The sequence below is a fragment of the Pseudophryne corroboree genome, chromosome 10 (assembly GCF_028390025.1).
Source record: "Pseudophryne corroboree isolate aPseCor3 chromosome 10, aPseCor3.hap2, whole genome shotgun sequence".
Lineage (NCBI taxonomy): Eukaryota > Metazoa > Chordata > Amphibia > Anura > Myobatrachidae > Pseudophryne > Pseudophryne corroboree.
Window position 1 is genome coordinate 248,788,460 of NC_086453.1, and position 22,437 is coordinate 248,810,896.

At 42.7% G+C, this 22,437-nt stretch overlaps 1 long non-coding RNA gene across 2 annotated transcripts in view; it reads right to left on the reverse strand.

Moving 5' to 3' along the window:
• Nucleotides 1-22,437, reverse strand: part of LOC134965475 (uncharacterized) — a 67,677-nt gene that overhangs the window by 39,835 nt on the left and 5,405 nt on the right. For both annotated transcript variants that reach the window (XR_010188389.1, XR_010188388.1), the window contains exon 3: nucleotides 19,577-19,653. This is a non-coding gene — a long non-coding RNA (uncharacterized LOC134965475). The remainder of the gene's footprint in view (nucleotides 1-19,576; nucleotides 19,654-22,437) is intronic.

A 22,437-nucleotide genomic window follows, 5' to 3' on the forward strand; every position in this document is an offset into this window, starting at 1 on the left:
TGGGGTCCGTATGTCCGGGTACCGAGTTGATTAGTTGGTTAATGAGCCGTCATGCAGATTATGCCTAACAGTCGCTTGGTAAATAACTTAGCCGGCCGGCTATAAACTCACTTATCCACTCCTCCACATACACATTTCACCGCCTCGATGTGCTGGCACATCGAGGCAGTGAAATGTGTATGTGGAGGAGTGGATAAGTGAGTTTATAGCCGGCCGGCTAAGTTATTTACCAAGCGACTGTTAGGCATACTCTGCATGACGGCTCATTAACCAACTAACCAACTAATCAACTCGGTACCCGGACATACGGACCCCAGTGCTAAGGGGGAATAGGGAGTGCGCTCCCAGACCTGAGTATCATTGCAGCCATAATTTCATTCAGAGGCAGCCTTGATACCCTAGTGCTAAAGGGAAGGACATTTACAAGCTTGCCATAACCGCATTATTAACATTGCTTTGCTGACCTACTGCTCATGGGACGGTTATTAATCAATGACTGGCATTCAGTTTAACCCCGTAGACATAGGGGCACTACAAGAATATTTCATTATTCCTTTGCTGTTGTAGAAATAAATAATATGGACATTGGACGAAATGCTATACATTGCAGGGACGCCTGCAAGGTTAGAGGAATCACCTATGAGCAGTCTTATAGTCAGTGAAACGACTATGTGTGCACTGAGTTCTTAATTTTTGTTTTTAAGAGATTTTTGTATGCTAATTATGTGTTATAGAGGCATTGAAGGTCCTTATTAGTATATTTATGGTTTGTGCAATATATGAAATCCGGCCGGTGATTGTAAAAATATATATATTTTTTTATTGTGAGAGTGAATAAAATCTTTAATTGGATGTTAAGCGCAGTTCCAGTCTGTGTTTTTTTTCTTGTTCTACTTTTGAACCTGCCCTGCCATCCCCTGACGCAAAAGTTAGTAAAAAAGTGGAATACAACCCTCTATATGCTTCAGATGATGGAGGAGCAGCAAATGGCTAATCAAGCCTATACATCCACCAATGACTTAGGCAAAAGAGGGGGAATGCACCTGACTCAAGCAGAGTGGAGAATGATTTCCGTGTTGTGCAAGGTTCTCCAACCCTTCAAACTTGCCAAATGTGAAGTCAGTTCAGACACTGCCAGCTTGAGTCAGGTCATTCCCCTCATCAGGCTTTTGCCGAAGCAGCTGGAAAAATTGAAGGAGGAGCTAAAATGGAGTGATTCTGCTAAGTATGTGAGACTTGTGGATGGAGCCCTTCATTTGCTTTGCCAGGATTCAAGAGTAGTCAATCTGTTGAAATCAGATCACTAAATTTTGGCCACTGTGCTCGATCCTAGGTTTAAAGCCTATGTTGTATCTCTATTTCCGGCAGACACATGTCTGCAGAGGTGCAAAGGCCTGCTGGTGAGAAAATGATCAGCTCAAGCCGAACGTGACACATCAACAGCTCCTCCTTCATTTTCTCCCGCAACTGGGGCTGCGAGAAAAATAATAAAATTTCCTAGCCCACCTGCTGGCGGTGATGCAGGGCAGTCAGGAGCTTTTTTTGACATCTGGTCCAGACTGAAGGATCTTCCAACAATATCTGACATGTCTCCTGTGCAGTCAGTAACCTTATCAACGATCGGTGTAGGAGGTAACTTTTACAAAAGTAGAGAAGTGGTGAAGATGATGTTCATCAAATTGAATTATAAATTTATCCAGGACGACCTTTACCTGCAATTGCCTCCAGAAAGTACACATGGACCTGTAATGGTAGATTCCAGTGGGGATGAATTAATACTCTTTGAGGATGAGGATGTAAACACTGAACGGGGTAAGGAATCAGAGGATGAGGACGACATCTTGCCCCTGTAGAGCCAGTTTGTGCAAGGAGAGATTAATTACTTCTTTTTTGGTGGGGGCCCAAACAAACCAATAATTTCAGCCACAGTCATGTGGCATACCCTGTCGCAGAAATGATTGGTTTGTTAAAGTGTGCATGTCCAGTTTATACAACATAAGGGTGGGTGGGAGAGCCCAAGGACAATTCCATCTTGCACCTCTTTTTTTTCTTTGGGGCTTAGTTTTTAAAACTGCCATCCTGTCTGCCACTGCAGTGCCACTCCTAGATGGGCCACGTGTTTGTGCCGCCCACTTGTGTTGCTTAGCTTAGTCATCCAGCTACCTCAATGCAACCTTTTGGCCTAAAAACAATATTGTGAGGTGTTCAGAATAGACTGAAAATGAGTGGAAATTAATGTTATTGAGGTTAATAATACTGTAGGAACAAAAAAAGCAATTCTGTGATTTTAGCTGTTTTTATGATCTAAAAAAATAAATCCAGATCTAAAACCAAGGCTAAAACCTGAAAGGGTGGTATACAGTATTTTTTGCAGTAAGAAGTGTCTGGCTTGCAGAGAAGCTCTGTTACAGCAATATGCATTATTTTTAATTATATGGTTTTTACCGATGACGTCTCCCTGATATCCAATATGGTGGTTTGTTATCTGACATCTTCACAATGTTCAGTATGCTAAACTGAGAAGTTTCTATGATGAACATGCTTTATGCAGGATTCTGATTGTTAACCCCTGATGTAGTTTTGAGGACGAAACGCATTGGGTTATTAACAGCGATCTTGTTTTACTTCAGTGAAGAATATCTGCTGGAAATTGCAATTGTTACAATTGAACAATATTAATATGAACTGTGAATTGAGAGTATTTTTTATCTAATCTCATCATAGATGATTTGAAGTGGTATATATTCCCCGTCTATTTTATGAATAAAATATCTATTTATATAAAGGTGACCAACTAATGATCAGTTGGGAAATTTGAGCCTTTACATACCAGACACTATATAGCTCCCTTGTGATTGTTCTACTACATATATATATATATATATATATATATATATATATATATATATATATATATATATATATAGTAAGGGGCATCGTAGCATGGGCTTTCTCTGGGATCAATTTTGTCATGCCTCTTCTCCGCGAGGCATGCATCTTATGAACTTATTGTAAAAATGGTGAGTGTGGGGGGCGCCAATTCTCTTTCTGGCACAGGGCACCAAAATGTCTAATTAGGGCTAAAACACACTACCCGGCATTTGCCGGCCGGGAAAAAGCCGGACGGCTTTTTCCCGTGCCGTCATTGTAGTTAACAGTGTGAGGGCTAGGGTCCCTTCACACTGCACGGCCCCGGCTGCCGGGTTGCAGCCGGGTCTCACCACTGGAAGGTCCGGCGGCCGGGCGGCCACCGGGCCGTCTTTGCAGCCAGTGAACCGTGTGTGTGAAGGGGAGCTTTCACACACAACGTTTTTTTCTGAAGCCGTGTCTGATGCTGCGCATGCGCACAGCATCACACACGGCTCAAAGCCGTCCTGTCTGCAAGACTCTGCCGGTTTCTCCCGGATGGCAAAAAGCTGGACAAAGTTTGTCCGGCTTTTTGCCATCCGAGAGAAACCGGCCAGTGTGTTACAGCCCTTACGGCTCTGATCAGAATAGTCAAAATACAAAACAGAAAGCAAGAGGGGAATCATTAATAACTCCTGTTGAAACCACAAGGAACAGCTCTTGTAATATTGTAATACACAGGAACGGGTAAGTACAGTTTGAATCAAAATATTCTAGCAAGATACTATGTACAATAGTTTATTTAATAAGTGTTAGGCTTAGAATGGGAATAGTTAGTCAAAAATGTTCCTTTAAGTTATATGCAGAGCCACACACCTGCCCCTATACAGAACACAGCAGGAAGAAGAGGGGTATAGAGAGCACAACGCTCCCTTGATCTAGAAAGAGACAATTTTGTGTCCAGTGCCTCATACAGTTGTTCTATTTCCTCTTTTGCATTGTACAGCTCTTAAAAATATATTCAGCAACTTTCACTTCCTGTGAAATGCAGTTACTGTAGAATGCACATTGATAAGAGCATTGACGTACAAGTCTGGAAGTCTTTCCAGCAGAGGCACATCAAGAGAGGCAGACACCTGTGTGGACACTCTGTCTGGGCTTCCTTCTCTTTAGATGGCTGCACTGTAGACTGTGGTCACTAGGGGACCCTAGCTCTGTCCCAGAGTCTATTGCACATGCGCATGTGTGTAGTAAAGTGGCGCAGCAGCCATTTTCCCAGTGATTTTCGCACTGCACATGCACTAATTGCCTGGAAAATGTCCACTGTGCCATTTTTCTGGTGACTTCTGCAGTGCTCCTGCTGACAACGTGGGACTCCAGGGGGCGAGTATTGAAAAAAATGCATGCAGAGGGTGTGTTGTGGACCGTCCTTCCACTATACTGTACTGCACTACTTTACTTTACACCATGGATTTGGAGAGGGACATACTGCAGTTCCAGTACATTAAGAGCTTGTGCTATGGACAGTGATCGAGGAATCTTCTAACCTGGAGCTATCGATTATGCTAAAAGGGCCAATATATATTATTACAACTCATCTACTAACTATATTTGCATGAAGTTTGCATACAAGCAAGAACATATCAAAACCTGTGTACCTCAGATAAATGGTGAATAGATCTTTGTGCAAATCCTTTTTTATTGCTGAACTAAAAAATGTATATACAGATTAACAAACTGGATTTTCTCTCATCTGCCTGTTTAACAGGTCCTAGTCTGTTGTTGTGTTATTACTAATACTATACAGGTGAAATTACATGAGCTAAGGAATGTATTGCTTTGGATATCTCTTAGAATAAATGCCTGCTAACACAGTTGGATATAGGAACATTAATTATAGTGTTTATACTGTATGCATGCAGAGGTGTAGCATTGAGTCACAATGTCCAGCATGGAGAGATGCAGCTGATCTTAATAGGGGGCAGGTACATTGCATCAGTAGGCCCTACCTCTTAGTGGCATAATCCTGTGATTCGCTGGTGTACGGGCAGGGGCAGAGCAAAAATTATGTGATAAAAATAATTTCATCATTTTGGTCCCACCCCTTCTTCATACACCTGTGAATCCTGGCATTAATCATTAAAGGGGTCTGGGATCCAATTGTTGTCTGTCAGGGGGGTTTCTGTGTTCACCACTAGCCTCTGCAGCTGGTGTCCCAGTCAGTCAACACTTGGAGCATGAGCTCCCCATGCACCACACTATGCCACTGTAGGAATGCATTTAGTTGGATCAAACTCTAAAATGTAATTGGCTAATATTGTCTGTGACTACAGATTTGTAAGTTTCATATAAAGCTAAATATAAGTGATATACTGCTTTTTTTTTTTGTCCCGTGTGACAATTGCTATATTCTGTTACGTAGGAGCCTATTTAGTGAACTACTGTCTCTGCGTGTTTAATTGCAGAATTAAATATTCCAGAAATGCACCAAATGGTAAAGCAGGTGATATTATTATTATTATTATTATTATTATCCTTTATTTATATGGCGCCACAAGGGTTCCACAGTGCACAATTACAGAGTACATAAATAATCAAACAGGAAAACAGCAACTTACAGTTGATGACAGTATAGGACAAGTACAGGGTAAATACACATAGTTACATCAGCAGATGACTCTGGAATAAGTATAAGGTGGCAGAAGACTGCTGGATGAGGTACAGTTGAAGATTATTAAAGCAAGACAAAGGATAAGCACATGAGGGAAGAGGACCCTGCTCGTGAGAGCTTACAATCTAAAGGGGAGGGGTAGACAGACAGGGGTGACACAGATGGGGTACATAGAGAATGTGGAACAGAGGGTTAGGATGAGATTTGGCTGGGTTTGGTGAAGAAGTGGGTCTTGAGAGCCCATTTGAAGTTTTGTAGAGAGGTGGAGAGTCTGAGGGGGAGAGGTAGAGAATTCCAGAGAAGTGGTGCAGCATATGAAAAATCTTGGAGGTAGGAGTGGGAGGAAGTAATCCGTAGGCAGGAGAGTCGTCGTGCACTAGCAGAGCGAAGAGGATGGGTGGGAGTGTAAAGGGAGATAAGATCAGAGATGTAGATGGGGAGGAGTGGGTGAGGGCTTTGTAAGCGAGTGTGAGAAGCTTGAAATGGTTTCTGAAAGGGAAGGGGAGCCAGTGAAGGTCTAGTAGGAGAGGAGAAGTAGACATGGTGCGTTTGGTGAGGAAAATGAGCTGGGCAGCAGCATTGAGGATAGATTGGAGTGGAGAGAGGTGTTTGTCAGGAATGCCAGTCAGGAGGAGATTGCAGTAGTCCAGTCTGGAGATGACCAGTGAGTGGATAAGAGTCTTAGTAGCATCCTGGGTCAGAAAGGGTCTGATCCTGGAAATATTTTATATATGAAAACGCAGGTTTTTGAGAGGTGCTGAATGTGTGGTTTGAAGGAGAGAGAGGAGTCAAGGATTTCTCCAAGACAGCACACTTGGTGGCTAGAGGAGATAGTAGTGCCATCAATAGATAATGAGATTGTAGGAGGTGAGGTAATGTGGGAGGGAGGTAGGGAAGATGATCAGCTTGATCTTAGACATGTTAAGTTTAAGAAAGCGCTGGGACATCCAGGAAGAGGTAGCAGAGAGACAGTTGGAGATACGAGTGAGGAAAGCAGGGGTGAGGTCTGGAGAGGAAAGATAGATTTGGGTGTCATCAGCATAGAGATGATATTGAAAACCAAAATAACTAAGGAGCTTGCCTAGTGAGGATGTATAGAGATAGAAGAGCAGAGGACCAAGTACAGAACCTTGGGGTACACGTACAGTAAGTGAAAGTGAGGGGCAGGTGGAGTCATGAGAGGAGACAGAGAATGAACGGTCAGAGAGGTAGGAAGACAGCCAAGAGAGGGCAGTGTCACGCAGACCAATGGAGTGAAGGATTTGCAGTAGGTGAGGATGGTCCACAGTATCAAAAGCAGCAGAGATATCAAGTAGAATAAGTGTAGAGTAGTGTCCCTTAGATTTAGCAGCATGGAGGTCATTGCATACTTTTGTAAGGGCAGTTTCAGTGCAGTGGAGAGGACGGAAGCCAGACTGGAATGGGTCAATTAGTAAGTGTGAGGATAGAAAGGAAATAAGGCGGTTGTAGACAATACGCTCAAGGAGTTTGGAGGCAAAAGGGAGGAGAGAGATGGGTCGGTAGTTGGAGAGAGTGTTTGGATCATGGGTACGTTTTTTAAGAATAGGAGAGATGAGTGCATGCTTGAAGGCAGAGAGGACAGTGCCTGATGAGAGGGAGAGATTGAGAAGGTGGGAAAGATGGGAACAAGCAGAAGGAGAGAGGAAGCGGAGGAGGCGGGAGGGGATAGGGTCAAGTGGGGAGGTGGTGAGGGGATAGGAACGAATGAGGGCCATGACTTCCTCTCCAGATGCATGGGAGAAAGATGTCAGAGTTGGTGGGAAGGATGGGGAGGGGTGGTAAGGGATGGGAGAAAGCTGCTTACTGATGGTCTGGTGTGATGTGATGTCCTGACGTATGTAGTAAATTTTGGATGTGAAGTAAGTGGCAAAGTCAAGACCAGAGAGTGAGGAAGGGAGACTAGGTGGAGGTGGGCAGAGGAGTGAGTTGAGAGTGGCAAAGAGGCGCCGGGGGTTGGAAGACTGGGAGGCAGTGGCGGAAGTCTGGGAGGCAATGGAGTCGGATGCCGCCGGGCTCCAGCAATGAAGGGGGCACCTTCTCCATTGCCTCCGACAGTGTGGTTGTCCGCTTGTGGCTCCCGTCTCCTGAATGACACCCCGGCTCCCGCCCCCTGAGAAGTGCGGCTGCCCGGCTCCAGGATGATACCGCTCTTCAGCGTCTCTTGAGCTCCCGCCCGATAGCGCAGCTACCCAGCTCCGGCTTCAGCCTGAGAACATCACGGCTGGCCGGCTCCCGCCTCACAGTGCCGCTACCCGGCTCCTGCACCACCACAGCACAGCTTCCCGGCTTCAGCTCCTGCCGCACAACACCGCTGCCTGGATTCAGCTTTTGCCCCACAACGCCGCTGCCCAGCTCCTGCATGCTGACACTGAGGCAGGTGAGATGCGATATCTGATGGAGGAAAGTGTCAGGGTGGGGGACAGTGTGTGTGTCAATGTGGCTGTGTGTGTGTGTGTATTTGTATAGATGTGTATGTGACTGTGAGTATGTAGATATGTGTGTATAAGTGGTATAATGTGTGTATATGTGGTTGGGTGTGTATTTGTATATATGTGAGTGCGTGTATATGTGGCTGTGAGTGTATACCTGGACTGGGGGGGGGGGATATAAACTTTTTCGCCTCCGGGCGTCTTATAATAACTTACGCCTCTGCTGGGAGGATATGAAGTTCTTGAAGTATGACTGTTTAGCAAGAGAAAGGGCAGCTCTGAAGGATGAGAGCATAAGTTTGAAATGGAGGAAGTCTGCCTTAGAGCGTGATTTCCTCCAGTGTCGCTCAGCAGTACGTGAGCATTTTTGCAGATATCTGGTGCATTTGGTGTGCCAGGGTTGAGGTGTTAATTTGCAAGGGTGAATAGTGGTTGGTGGAGCAACAGAGTCAAGAGCAGAAGTGAGGGATGCATTGTATATGGAAGTGGCTTGTTCAGGGCATGAGAGAGAGACAATAGGAGAGAGAAGTGAGTCAAACAGGGAGGAAAGGAATGTGGTGTCAATAGCCTCAATGTTACACTTAGTGATGGTAGCCTTGGGAGGTAGAGATGGGGAATTCGAGAGAGATAGGTTAAAGGAAAGCAGGTGGTGGTCAGAGAGGGGAAATGGGGAATTGAAAAAATCAGAAATATCACAGCGGTGAGTGAAGACCTGATCCAGTGAGCTCCCATTCACATGGGAGGGTGAGGAGGTCCACTGGGAGAGACCAAGTGAAGAGGTGAGGTTAAGGAGTTTAGAGGCAGGGGATTGTATGGGGATGTCAATAAGGATGTTGAAATCGCCTAGGATAATGGAGGGAATGTCAGAAGAGAGGAAGTGAGGAAGCCAGGAAGCAAAGTTGTCGATGAATTTGGAAGCAGAGCCAGGGGGGCGGTAAATGACAGCTACTTTAAGATGAACTGGTTGGCAGAGGCGTATAGTATGGATCTCAAATGTAGAGAATGTAAGGGATGGTTCTGGTGGTATGAGTTGGTAGGAGTAACTAGAAGGTAAAAGCAACACCACCCCCATGGCGACCCCCAGGTCGGGGTGTGTCTTGAATGCGAGGCCCCCAGCAGACAGAGCAGCAGGAGAGGTAGTATCAGAGGGCGTAATCCAAGTTTCAGTAATAGCTAGTAGGTGTAAGGAGTTGGAAATGAAAAGGTCATGAGTGGGGACCAGTTTGTTACAAACAGATCTGGCATTCCATATATATTCTGCTTTGTGGCTGCCAGTGAAACTATAATATTGGTTCTGGCTACTTATTTAATGACTTTTGTAATTTTTTATTTAATCACCATTTTATGAAAAACACCAAAGATGCATCAGTAATAATCTTATCGGCCCAAATAAAATGGTAAGCAAGATGCAGACAGCAACAAGATTTTGTTGAGCTAGCCACTATATTTAAAGTCACAATATGGCTTTAGATCTAGTGCCTACATCATTAAATGTTGGGCAACATCTAAATATACAGACATAAGGTTGCAATTTTATAATCTTCCTAAATCAAGACCTGGCACAAAATAAATGACATAAGACCTCATCAAAACAACCTGAAGAAAGGTATGAACTATGAACTACTCTATGAACTATGGGCCCGATTCAGACCTCATCACTGCTGTGCATTTTCGCACAGAGATTGATTATCGATTGACTGCACGTGCGTATGCACCACAATGCACATGGGCGTCACCAAACAGCAACAAGCTGGTGCGAAAATTTTGATCGCACAGCCATTTGCAAGCTGATTGACAGGAAGAGGCTGTTTGTGGGTGGTAACATGGACGTTTTCTGTGAGTGTCAGGAAAAAGGCAGGTGTTCCCAAGCATTTTCTGATAGGGTGTGTGACGGCAGCTCCAGACCCAATCAGCCTGTTCTTTTCGCACTGTAGGAGTAAGTCCTGGGCTGCGCACAGACTGCACACACTGGAAAACTTGATGGTGAGTGAGTTGCAAACAGATTTGCAGCTGTTCACTGACTGAGGGACATTTTCACATGGCGCATACATGCGATCGCACACTTGCACGGGGTGAATTTACACTCCCCTTGGGCGGCGACTATCTGATCGCAGGACAGCAAAATCAGTAGCACAGCGATCAGGTCTAAATCACCCCCTATGTGCAGTGTCTCAAGCAATAGGCAATCCTTATAAAAACACCCATTTTTACATATAAAAAAACTGTGTAACAAACATTGCTTGCTCTCAATCACATTACAAAATTACTGTACCATATATTATTTTCTTCTCAAAGTGTGATGATGAACAGTAAATCATACAAATGTATAATTCATTGGAAACACTTTAGTAAATATCACTCATACCTAACAGCCTACAAGCACTGTCACCTGAATCAATAAAAAGTAAAAAAATCCTTTCAAATAAGGTTTATCTTTTTCATTTATAGTAGAAGAGAATCCAGAATTCCAATTCCACACTCATTCCAATTATCATATTGACTTTTCATCCTGAAAATCCACCTTTTCTTACTGGTTAAGGCACTAATTTAAATCATAGCATTGTGTATTTAAGCAGCTGCCTAGCTAGAGATGAGAAAAAAATCCAGGTCAGAAATTGTACGGTATGTTCACAGTTATAAGAAAAAAAATTGATAATGATTATCTATAATACAATGATATAATATATATTATTTTATGCAGGGTTTATGCATTTTCATTTACATAGTGGTAATAGAATTTCTGGTATTAAGAAGTTAAGAAGTTAATAAATATTAGGCCACCAAATGCTGCTTTAGAAAAAGCAGATGCAATTGTAATACAGTATGTTGAACTTGAAACAGACACACACATACACACATTATATATATATATATATATATATATATATATATATATATATATATGTATATATATATATACATACATACATACATACATGCATGCACATACACACATGCAAACATAGGTGTGTGACTGTGTGTGTCTGTGTGTGTAATTTTCATAAAAATATCTTTATTAGGCAAAGATAGTTACAAAGAGAAAAGACAGCATTTGCACAGGGCAATTATAATAAATCTTACTATGCCTATAACATGCCCCTTCTGTGGTCTTATGCTGGCTATCCACATGCTTCCATACAGTGAATGGTTGTCAGCACTCTGAATGGTGGATAACACCAGCCCTCCACCAATCAGCATGCGGTCAGCCATTCACGGTTTGGCTGCAGCTGGGAGGCAAGTGGAGAATGCCGCTCACTGCTCTGATTTGTCACCACCACCAGCCCCTGCTCAAAGGAACCTGAATTGTGGGGCCCTAGACAGCTGCCCAGTGGGCCTATATGTTAAGGTGGCCATGGACAGTACAGTAAATCCTGCAGTTTGTAGCTAAAAATGCTGTTTTTTTTATTTATGATTTCCCCCCCCCCCTTAAAAAATGTGCTTAGAAGGCTTTCCCCAAGGTGCAGGCGGAGGACAAATGGCAGGAGACAGAAAAGTCGGAATGAGCTATTCTGTCTGCTTTGAACCTACAATGATTCAACAGTATATTTACTATTCCAAGGGTTTTCAAGGAGGGCAATAAAATTAAATGCAAAACCCGGAGTATTATTGTCTTTTTAAATTCCACAGCAAGGGCATGTGCTTAATCACAAGTGCATCTATCTATCTATCTATCTATCTATCTATCTATCAACAAATATAAACCCACAGCACTCGCCACTCCAGAAGCGGGATGCAATGTCTGCACTCACCATTCATAGGGTGGGGTGCATGTAGCCCATGGCCACCTACACTATCACAGAATCTTAAAAATTAAAACCTGGCAACTGTATCACACATAATATAACCGCACACATGCCCACTAGGTTTAATGTGTACCTGCCACATATCTTATGGCTTTTAAAAGCACACTAGTCACCTGACACTGCAGATAAATTACTAAGGAGCAGCTGACACAGGTTTAGAACAATTGAGTTTACATAGGGGTGCATGAAAAAGCTTGTGGCCACAGGTAATAAGAGTTAACCAAAGATTAACCCTGCAATATATAACCAAATATAAAACCACAGCACTCGCCACCCCAGAAGCGGGGTGCAATGTCTGCACTCACCACTCATAGGGTGGGGCACATGTAGCCCATGGCCACCTACTTAAATATATACAAACAGAAAATTCAGCACTCACCATAGCAAGCTCACTTATCCTCACAACATCAATAAATAAATGATGGGGGTTTAGTTAGTTAATTGGCCAATGCACGGAAGCCTACAAACCGCTCACCAAGGTACCCCACCTTCTTGCAGGTCCTACACTATCACAGAGTCTTAAAAATTAAAACCTGCCAACTGTATCACACATAATATAACTGCAAATATGCCCACTAGATTTTATGTGTACCTGCCACATATCTTATGACTTTTAAAGGCACACTAGTCATCTGACACAGGCTGATAAATTACTAAGGAGCAGCTGACACAGGTTTAGGACAATTGAGTTTACATAGGGGTGCATGAAAAAGCTTGTGGCCACAGTTAATAAGAGTTAACCAAAGATTAACCCTGCAATATATAAACAAATATAAAACCACTGGACTCGCAACCCCAGATATATATATCCTCATAGAATGAGCACCTTTACACCATGCAGCGCACGATTCCTGCCACAACCAAGACAGGTAGCGCAATTTTTGTTATATCTTAATTAAATCACAGATGTAGTAGACAGCTGCTCTCAGAGTGTACTGTATTATATATATATATATATATATATATGTATACATATAGCTTGTTTGAGGTACTGGCTCTCCCATCAGCAGTAAAAAGTATTGCGCTGGGTGCCCATACTAGTAACTGATACAAACAAAACAAGGTATAGCACTCCTAGGCAGCTTGGAAAAACGACACAATGGCAGTATAAGAGCTCTTATACGGCCGTTGTGTTGTTGTTCCAATCTGCCTAGGAGTGCTGTATCTTTCTTTGTTTATATATATATATATATATATATATATATATATATATATAATTCCAAAGTCATACCGGCACTCCAATAAATATGAACAGATTCCTTTGCTGCGGTGCCATCCAGGTCAGCAAGTGACAGGCATAGAGTGTAAAGATTGGTGGCACTCAAGCAGGCTTGGTAAATGCAGAGAAAAGTTTCTTTATTTGCCTACATGTTTCGGGGAAAAGCACCCCGTCCTCAGGGCTGAACAACAGTAAGAAGATACACATACAACACTTAAATACACCACAGAAAAAGACATTAATGCAAGGATTGTACTCACCTGTCCTCACGGCGCCGCCGCCCGTCCGCACATGCTGCACACTTCCGTGTCGCTGGGCAATGACGTCACGGTGCGCCGCGGGGCAGGGAGATCGTCATGGAAACAACAATCAGTTACAGGCTCCCATAAAACCTGTGTAGAAAAACGTACAACATATAAAAATACAATATAAGATAGCACATTTAAAATACAATATAAGACAACACATTTAAAATACATAGAGATCATCATTTAGGGGGAGATCCTGACAATACTTAATTGTCACCGCAATCTCGTCTCAAATAATAATATTCAGGACTTCTGGTGTTATATCCTTCTACCTCGAGGAGAACAGGACTTACTCAATAATAATTAACCATTCGCTGTTAGCTATTGGCTATTAACAGCCTCCCCTACGGATAACATATAGGAATACCTTTATAGATTGTATGGGCCTAAAGAAAACACTGTAATCCCAGGTTTTCATTAAGACCACCAGGGGACAGTGTTCCTAGCCTAAATATCCAACGGGATTCCTTCTGTAGAAGTAGTCTATCCCTATTACCACCCCTCAATGACATGGGGGTGTGATCAATAAGGATAGCGCGAATGCTGGCCACCCCATGTTTAGCTAACAAACAGTGACGCGCAAACGGCTGATCACTTGTGCCCTTCTCAAATGCTTTTTTAATGGCACTCCGATGGAGTGCCATCCTTTCCCTAAACTGTCGTATGGTCTTGCCCACGTAAGCAAGACCACACGGACATGTAAGTAAATAAATTACGTGAGTAGTAGTACAGGTAAGGCGATGTCTGATAGGTATTTTCTGACCATTTTGTGGATGGTTAAATGTGGTACCTGTTTGTAAAGTATTACATGTAGCACATCCAAGACACCTATAGCATCCCATCTTCGGTCTAAGAAAGTGGGCTTGATCACGTTTAGCCATATTGGTGACATCAAGGCGAACTACATGGTCGCCTATATTAGTGCCCCTAGTATGACTAGGTAATAGTCTAGTATTGGATAGATTGCTCAGAGCTGTTTCTGTTTGTATAACAGGCCACAATTGTTTGGCCTTACTCACTATCCGTTTTGAACTCGTAGTGTATCTACTCACCCATGGTAATCTGTCTCCTGTGACTTTCTGGTTGGATCTGGGGATCAGTAATTGCTGCCTAGGAATACGGAGAACTGCCTCCTTTGACTTTTCAAGATCCCTAATAGGATACCCCCTCTGCGCAAATCTCAGTAGCATTTCATCGAGGGCCCTATTTGTATCCTGAGGGTCTGACGTGATACGCCGTACCCGCAGAAATTGTGAGTACGGCAACCCTTTCTTTAATGCAAGTGGATGGAAACTTTGATAATTCAAAAACGTATTCCTATCAGTATTTTTGACAAATAGGGAGGTACTAAGCTGACCAGACTTAAGGGAAATGGAAACATCCAAGTAATTGATTTGCTTATCATCAATTACATATGTAAATTTCACTACATGTTCCAATGCATTGTGCTGATCCCACAGCCTAATCAACTCTTCCCTAGATCCACTCCAACAAACCAAAAGGTCGTCAATATAGCGCCTATAGTAAATCACATGAGGCTTAACAGAGGGGTCAAGATAAAACATAGTTTTCTCAAGATGGTACATAAAGGCATTGGCGTACGACGGGGCCACTGCGGACCCCATCGCACACCCAGATGACTGTAGGTAAAATTCCCCATTGAAGATAAAATAATTTCTCTTCAAAACTAAATCCAACAAGTGTAGAAAAAAAGACAAATCTGGGCCATGGTATATATCATTACCTTCAATGAGTGCTCTTACCGCCTCCACACCTGCATCATGTGGGATGCAAGTGTAGAGGCTGGTAACATCGGCACTACACAACAGGGTATTGTTAGGTAACGTATCCAATTGCTGTAATTGCAGCAAGAGGGACGACGTATCCTTAAGGAAGGAGGGCAAAGCTTGAACACAGGGATTAAGATAGGCATCCAAGTAGACCGCAATAGGCTGATATAGCGAGCCCCTTGCTGACACAATTGGCCGACCTGGAGGATTCTCCAGGGTCTTGTGCACTTTCGGCAAGGTATAAAAAAGCGGTACTACTGGGAAGTCTACCATAAGGGCAGTACAAACATCTTGGGATATAATACCCAGCCCGCTGGACTCTTTTAAATAAATGTCCAGCTCTTTTTTAAAGTCCTTAGTAGGGTCTTTGTTAAGGCGGGAATATACAATTATCATTATTTGAGACGAGATTGCGGTGACAATTAAGTATTGTCAGGATCTCCCCCTAAATGATGATCTCTATGTATTTTAAATGTGCTATCTTATATTGTATTTTTATATGTTTTGTACGTTTTTCTACACAGGTTTTATGGGAGCCTGTAACTGATTGTTGTTTCCATGACGATCTCCCTGCCCCGCGGCGCACCGTGACGTCATTGCCCAGCGACACGGAAGTGTGCAGCATGTGCGGACGGGCGGCGGCGCTGTGAGGACAGGCGAGTACAATCCTTGCATTAATGTCTTTTTCTGTGGTGTATTTAAGTGTTGTATGTGTATCTTCTTACTGTTGTTCAGCCCTGAGGACGGGGTGCTTTTCCCCGAAACATGTAGGCAAATAAAGAAACTTTTATCTGCATTTACCAAGCCTGCTTGAGTGCCACCAATCTTTACACTCATATATATATATATATATATATATATATATATATATATATATATATATATATATATATATATATATATATATATATATATATTTCCAGACATACAGAGTGCACTCACCAGTCTTCAAAATCGCGGTGAAAAAATAAATGTATTACTTCATATTACGATACAAAGGCAGATGTCAATGTTTCGGGCCCAGCGTGGCCCTTCCTCAAGACCAGATGCCCAAGTGTTGGAGCTTACTATACCATGGCCCCAATGGGCCTATATATACCAGTGAACTCATCAAAAGGCCCACCCCCACATTGCTCAAACAGGAACTAGGCCCCATTCTCAAAATTTTTAGCTCCAAAACTGTAAAACCTCTTAACAAATTGAGATGTGCGGCGAGCACTTTTCGTATTTTGTGTTTTGGTTTTGGTTCTGGTTCCATGCTCGTATTTTGGATCTGGATTGGTTTTGCCAAAATCACCCTTTCGAGTTTTGGTTTTGGATTTGGATGATTTTTGAAAAAAACATAAAAACACCAAAAAAACACAGAATTTGGGGGAAATTTTGATCCTACGTTATCATTAACCTCAATAGCATTAATTTCCACTCATTTCCAGTCTATTCTGAAAACCTCACAATATAGTTTTTAGGCCAAAAGTTTGCACCGAAGTGGCTGTATGACTAAGCTAAGTGACACAAGTGTGCAGCACAAACACCTGCCCCATCTAGGAGTGGCACTGCAGTGTCAGACATGATAACATATTTAAATAAAATAGGCCCCAAACAGCACATCATGCAAATAAGTAAAAGAGGTGCAATGAGATAGCTGTATCACTAAGCTAAGCAACACAAGTATGCGGCACAAACACCTGGCCCATCCAGGAGTGGCACTGCAGTTGCAGACAGGATGGCACTTAAAAAAACTAGGCCCCAACTAGCACATCATGCAAAGAAGAAAAAGAGGTGCAATGAGGTAGCTGTATGACTAAGCTAAGCGACACAAGTGTATGGCACAAACAACATGGGACATGCTGGAATTTGCCCAGATGTAATACACGCACAATATTGGTGGCATAGGAGAGCATACCCCTAAACCACACACACACACACACACACACACACACACACACACACACACACACACACACACGGCAAAGCCTGTAAAATTAATTTGGATAATAATAACCCTTTTATTTGGAGCTATTATAATAATATGCAGCACAGGTGAGCGTACCCCTACACCACACAGGGAAAACCCTGTAAAAATTATTTGGATAATAATATAAGTAATGTATATAAACCTTTTAGTTGGAGAAAATAAAATACAGCAAAGGACACCACCACTGGACTTATGGCAGCACAATACACAACCACTGGACTGATGCAGCACAAGACAGCACCACTGGGCTGGACTTATACGGCAGTACCCCTGGACTTATACGGCAGTACCCCTAGAGTTGTACGGCAGTGTCAGACAGGGTGGCACTTTAAAAAACTAGGCCCCAAACAGCACATGATACAAAGAAGAAAAAGAGGTGCAAGATGGAATTGTCCTTGGGCCCTCCCATCCACTCTTATGTTGTATAAGCAGGACATGCACATTTTAACACACCAATCATTTCAGCCACAGGGTCTGCCACAAGACTGTAGCTGAAATGACTGGTTTGTTTGGGACCCCACAAAAAAAGAAGCAATCAATCTCTCCTTGCACAAACTGGCTCTACAGAGGCAAGATGTCGACCTCATCCTCCGATTCCTCACCCCTTTCAGTGTGTACATTCTCTTCCTCCTCACAGAGTATTAATTCATCCCCACTGGAATCCACCATCACAGGTCCCTGTGTACTTTCTTGAGGCAATTGCAGGTAATGGTCTTCCTGGAGGAATTTATAATTCATTTTGATGAACATCATCTTCTCCACATTTTGTGGAAGTAACCTCCTACGCAGACCGCTATCAAGGTTACCGGCTGCACTAAACACTCTTTTGGAGTACACACTGTAAGGGGGGGGGCAACTTAGGTAAAATAAAGCCAGTTAGTGCAAGGGCATCCAAATTGCCTCTTTTTCTTGCCAGTATATGTACGGACTGTCTGACATGCCTACTTGGATGCTGTCACTCATAATCGTCCACCATTTTTTCAATGGTGACAGAATCATCAGTAATCGTTGGCAGGTTCTTCAGTCAGGACCAGATGTCAGCACTCACTCCTGACTTCCCTGCATCACTGCCAGTGGGTGGGCTAGGAAAACTTATCATTTTCCTCGCAGCCCCAGTTGCAGGAGAAAATGAAGGAGGAGCAGGTCTTTGAACCTCTGCAGACTTGTGTCTGCTGGAAAGAGAGATACAATGTAGGCTTTAAACCTAGGATCAAGCATGGTGGTCAAAATCTAGTCCTCTGATTTCAAAAGATTGACCACCCTTGAATCCTGGCAAAGCAAGTGAACGGCTCCATCCACAAGTTCCACATACTCAGTAGAATCATTCTGTTTTAGCTCCTCCTTCAATTTATCCAGCTGCTTCTGCAAAAGCCTGATGAGGGAAATAAACTGACTCAAGCTGGCAGTGTCTGAACTGACTTCATGTGTGGCAAGTTTGAAGGGTTGGAGAACCTTGCACAAGATGGAAATCATTCTCCACTGTGCTTAAATCACGTGCCTTCCCCCTCCATTGCCTATATCTTAATTGAATTTATTGTCTTGAATGGCCTTTTGCTGCTCCTCCATCCTCTGAAGCATATAGAGTGTTGAATTCCACCCCGTTACAACCTCTTGCTTCAGGTGATGGTAGGGCAGGTTCAAGAGAGTTTGCTGGTGCTCCGGTTTTTGGCACGCGGTGGCTGAATGTCGAAAGTGGCCTACAATTTTTTGGGCCACTGATAGCATCTCCAGCATGCCCCTGTCATTTTTCATAAAATTCTACACCACCAAATTAATTGTATGTGCAAAACGGGATATGCTGGAATTTGCCCAGATGTAATGCATGCACAATATTGGTGGCATTGTCTGGTATCACAAATCCCCAGGAGAGTCTAAGTGGGGTAAGCTATTGTGCGATGATGTCCCTCAGTTTCCGTAAGAGATTGTCAGCGGTATGCCGCCTACAGAAAGCATTGATACTGAAAGAGAAAGTATTAAGCTTAAGCTGCTATCAACCATTTTGTATAAGTAGCAGCCATGTTGTAGTGAATAAGGAAGATGCTTTGCTAAGAAATCATAACAATGCTGATATTTCATAGTTAGTACATTCTGTGAGAAGCAAGGTCATAGCTATAGTCTTGGAAATATGTTATTAAACAGTTTCTCATGTGTTTAGACTTCTTGTGTAGTACACAAAGGAGGGGGTCAGCTAAGGAGGATTTCTGAGAGAAGATGCATTTTGTTTTCTTATGTGACGTGTATCAAGTGTTCATGCAAGTAACTTTCTGCTATATAACGCACTGTGAAATAAACAAGCTTTAGTCTCATTTTGCTGACATAACTGTGTGTGTTGTCTGCTTCCTGGGATTCCCAATGTATTGGTAAACAAACGGTATCGAACAGACAATTGAAGGGAATTGATAGAAGGAGGCTTATCTCTGACAGTTACATGGGGGCTCCTTTGCCGCGATCGCTGACAGATGCTGACATCAGATGACGACACGACTGCTGGACATGTGCAACTGCTGACATACCTGGGTGAGTGATCTGAAGATTGATTTCAACTTGATTACTCTATCAGCACTTGTATATAGTCCTTTGGTCTGTTCATCTGCCGAGGTAAGCAATACATAATCATTTGGACCCACTTGTCTGTTTGAAAGCATTCATTATTTTTCTGTGTGCGCTGATAAAGTTATAAGTTTCAGTTTTGCTTTTGCAAGGAAAAAATGTGGTTTTATTTTTAAATGACTTGTCATAACTGCAAATGCTCAATATGTTTGTGGTATAATCCTGCATTTGAGTCTGAATATTGTGAATTTAAAGGTATATTGCAAAACAGTGATTTCAGTTTTGTAGGGATCCTTAAGACAGGTTTTGCAACAGTTGTGGGTAGTCATGTTTCTAAAGTGGTGATAGAAAAATAACAGAATTTTGGTTTGTTGTGTCAGAGAATTAAGATCCAAGTAGTTTGCTTCATTTGTCCCTTTGTTGTTGATGAATACAGAATACACTTAAATAATACAAGTGTGATGTTTAGGAGACTATGTCTTTTAAACTGAGAGTTCCCTAGAAAACACTTATTACCATAAGTGTGATGCTTAAAAGAGTAAGTCTTTCAAGCTGAGATATATAGTAACTTTTGTTTTGAATACTGTGCAGCACAAGTAAAGGTGCAGCCCCGAAGGATTTCGCAAAGTGAACTGATCAATCAAGCAAAGGGACAGCACAGTGAGCCCCTGGAAATCGTCAGTGCTAGGGGAAGGGAAATAGGCACTTATTGGTGCAATTTGTGTAAGGGGCAAACTTGACCAATAAAGGAGATTTGAAGCAAACAACAAACACTGGATTGATAAACGAGGTTTTACTGACACTGTTAAGAATTTGGTAAACTGTCTCAGGGCTTTAAGGTTCAATACATCACCTAAGGGTACACAATTGCACCTGAATATGTGGTGGTAATGGTTGCAATACTAAATGACAAGTATACACTGTATATATGAAGAATAAGTGTATTTATTCTAAAACAAAATGACAGAAAGAGAGAATGAATGGGAAAAGATGTGAAAAAATAGAGAAATAATACATTGATGAAAGAGTGTATATATATATATGTATATGAAAAAATCTATACATATGTATATTTTGGTCCGCAGTCCAGTACAATAGAGTGTGGCGTCCCACCTCGTTTAATTGTGCTCAAACTTCTACCACAATGTGTGGAGGGGCATATACAACACAGTCCCAGAGGAGCTCATTCAGTAATGTGTAGGGGTCACGGTCAAAGAGTCTGTTGCAGCAGCTTGACCCTGTCTTGAGAGGGAGGGGGGGTGAGGTGATCTTCCGACGGTGCTAGCAAATGAAGGGGTACCCCAAGTGGCTATGCGGGAGGGATGAGTTGCAGGAGATAGGTAATTACTGGCTCTGGACTCGCCACTCTCTGACTCGGTCTGTGGCTGCGGAAGGTGCCCGTGTAGACAGGCGTCTGCCGCCGGCTAGATCCGAGGAGTGCGGTCGTGTCTCTGGGGGGGAAAGTGTCACTGACTTCGAGACCCGGAGCGGGACTTTCCGCAGTGCACCTCCCCACTTACAGAGCCCTTACCTCGTTCTTCTTTGCTCGATTCCCAACTTCCGCTGTCACCTTGCTTCCTTGTCAGTCTTGCAGCTTTTCTTCCGGTTTCACTTTCAGAAGAACGAGGTAAGGGCTCTGTAAGTGGGGAGGTGCACTGCGGACAGTCCCGCTCCGGGTCTCGAAGTCAGTGACACTTTCCCCCCAGAGACACGACTGCACTCCCCGGATCTAGCCGGCGGCAGTCGCCTGTCTACACGGGCACCTTCCGCAGCCACAGAAAGAGTCAGAGAGCGGCGAGTCCAGAGCCAGTAATTACCTATCTCCTGCAACTCATCCCTCCCGCATAGCCACTTGGGGTACCCCTTCATTTGCTAGCACCGTCAGAAGATCACTGTGTTGTAGATGCCCCTCCACACATTGTGGTAGAAGTTTGAGCACAATTAAACGAGGTGGGACGCCACACTCTATTGTACTGGACTGCGGACCAAAATATACATATGTATAGATTTTTTCATATACATATATATATACACTCTTTCATCAATGTATTCATTCTCTATTTTTTCACATCTTTTTCCATTCATTCTCTCTTTCTGTCATTTTGTTTTAGAATAAATACACTTATTCTTCATATATACAGTGTATACTTGTCATTTAGTATTGCAACCATTACCACCACATATTCAGGCGCAATTGTGTACCCTTATGTTATATATCTTTAAAGAGGTATTGGGTTTAACCTCCACCACAATTTTGCTGCCACAGCGTTTATCCACACAAGTAGAGCGCTGGATACAATTTGTTCATAATTCAATACATCACCTGTATAAATAAGAAGTTAAAAGCGTATACACATGTTGACAGAAGACGTTTGCTCAGAGTGTTTATATGAGGCATTTATAGAAAAGAAGGGGCACGGCCCTTTTATCTTGAGAGCTATTTCATTTTGTGCTGAGCCAGAGGTATGGAGAAACACTACGGACTCAGTGGAAAGTGTTTATATATTGATGGGGTGTCATTTTATTCCAAAACCAAGTGATATTGGCAAAGAGTGGTTGAGTTTCCTTGCTATTTCAGGAAATCAAGCATATAGCCGGATATCCCACAATCCTTTAGATCCTGGATATTGATACTTGGAAAAGTACCTAAGTGTTAATGTTACCTAAGTTTAATATACTTGAGTGTTAAAAATACCCAACCTTCATGATGATTTAATATGTCATCCACAAGAACAGTGGATCCAAATTGTTCCCTGGTTTAAACAAAAGTATCAGGATGGAAATGTACAAATAGAGATTGTTAAAATTATAATGTTCCTAGGTC